At 42.3% G+C, this 2,038-nt stretch overlaps 1 protein-coding gene across 1 annotated transcript in view; it reads left to right on the forward strand.

Annotated features, from left to right (window-relative positions):
* The first annotated feature begins 224 nt into the window (after positions 1 to 224).
* Positions 225 to 2,038, forward strand: part of LOC110287150 (putative MAGE domain-containing protein MAGEA13P) — a 6,370-nt gene continuing 4,556 nt past the window's right edge. The window contains exon 1 of the mRNA XM_021153799.1: positions 225 to 288. The gene's annotated coding sequence lies outside the window, so the exon portion shown is untranslated. The remainder of the gene's footprint in view (positions 289 to 2,038) is intronic.

The raw sequence follows: 2,038 nt of genomic DNA on the forward strand, positions 1-2,038 counted from the left end.
CTACATTATTACAAAACATATCACTAAACAACAATCAACTATTTTCCAGACACTACTAACAAAAAAAAAAATCATGTGAAGAAAATAAAGACTAGCATTGACATTAGTAACAGGATACCAGATTTAAAAAAAAAAAAAAAAAAAAAAAAAAAAAAAAAAGTAAATCAGAGTTTGTGGACCTTGGCTTCTACTGGAATAGTTTATAGTTTCTTTGGGAAGTAAGAGTCTTTGGCTAAGAAAAGGCAGGGATCAGTCTGTACAGAGAGGCACTCTGGACCGTGAACCAAGGTAAGAGGATTTCTTGAGATGCAGGATTCATAGAATTCCTTCTGAGAGGATCTCATAGAAAAATCACCTTGTTTTCCTCTAAAGGTCAAGGAAGGACTTTCTGAGACAGGCATTTTTGTCAATACCCTCCATAGTCCTGTGGAAGTATTTCAGGAAAATAGAAGACCTTATGAAGGCAATGATACAAGCCATATTAAGAGAAAATATGTGTAGACAGGAGCCTAGTGTGTTACTGTCTCCTGAGAGGCTTTATCCAGCAGTGGATAGAAACATGCAGAGACCCACAGCCAAACATCGGGCAGACCTCTGACAGTCTTGTGGAAGAATAGGGGTTAGGATTGAGCCAACAGGAGGGGATAAGGACACCACAAGAAGATCTACAGAGTCAACTAATCTGGGCCCATGGGGGCTCACAGAGATTGAACAACTAACCAAAGAGTATACAGGGGCTGGAGCTAGCCCCCCTACACATTTGTAGCAGATATGTAGTTTGCATCTCCTAAAAATTAGAGCAGGGGCTGACTCTGACTCTGACTCTTTTGCCTGCCATTAGATCCCCTTCCTGTAGCTAGACAGGTCTCTATGGGGAGAGTATGGACTTTATCCTGCTGTGACTTGATGTCCCAGGAGGACTTGGGGGGGGTCTCTGAGGAGAAAGGGACAGGGTAATAGGTGGAGGAACTTGTGAGGGGGGAACTGGGAAGAGAAGAAGGGGTGTGACAGGAACGTAAAGTGAATAATGAAAGTAATGAGAAAAGTGGAATGGGAGGGTAAGGGGGAGAGGGAGAGGGAGAGGGGGAGACAAAGGCAGATACACAGAGAGAGACAGAGAGACAGAGACACACAGAGAGACAGAGACACACAGACACAGAGAGAGGCACACAAAGACAGACACACAGAGAGAAACACAAATACTTTAAGCCTCCAACCTAAACTATAGAAGAATCACACAGAAACCTATATAGTTATTTCTGACTCTCTTATGAACTTATGGTGATCTTAGTATAGGGAATGTTTAGGTTTAAAAGTTGTGGCCTCAGCAAGAGAGATGAAGGGTGCTAGTAATTGAGGACACTGGACTCACAATAGGGTGTTTTTTAAAAATAGTCACCATGTTTATTAGTAATGACATATTAATGAAGGAGGAAAGGACTGCTGCAAGGAGACAGTTAACGCTTTTGATTTATAAATTGCTACTTTAAAGGAATTAAGATACAAGTAATGCTTCTTTTGCATTTGCATATTATATGTTGAACCCCCCCGCCCCACCTCTCTGCTTGTTGGCTTTCTCCCCAGTATTTCCCTTTGTAAGAGCACATCACTTCCCATGTTCTAGTACACGCCACACCCTCTCCTTTTCCTCTTTCCCTTCCCTTTCTCTCTCTTTTTTTCTTATTCACTTTACACCCCGTTCACTGCCCCACTCCCAGTCAGCCCCTCCTACACTACTCCGCAAAATCCCCTTCTCTAAGCATGTGCCCTCTTTCTTAAGATCTCTTTTTCCTTTTTTTTTTAATTTATTTTTTTTATTATTTTTTTTTTTACTTTTCGAGGCAGGGTTTCTTCTCTGTATAGCCCTGGCTGTCTTGGAACTCACTAGACCAGGCTGGCCTTAAACTCAGAAATTCGTCTAACTGCCTCCCTAGTATTGGAAGAGGTCCTCGGTCCTATGAAGGTTTGATAGATGCCCCAGTGTAGGAATGGAGGGTGGGGAGATAGGAGTGTGTGTGTGTAGGAACACCCTCATAGA

Source organism: Mus caroli, chromosome X (genome assembly GCF_900094665.2).
Source record: "Mus caroli chromosome X, CAROLI_EIJ_v1.1, whole genome shotgun sequence".
Taxonomy (NCBI): domain Eukaryota; kingdom Metazoa; phylum Chordata; class Mammalia; order Rodentia; family Muridae; genus Mus; species Mus caroli.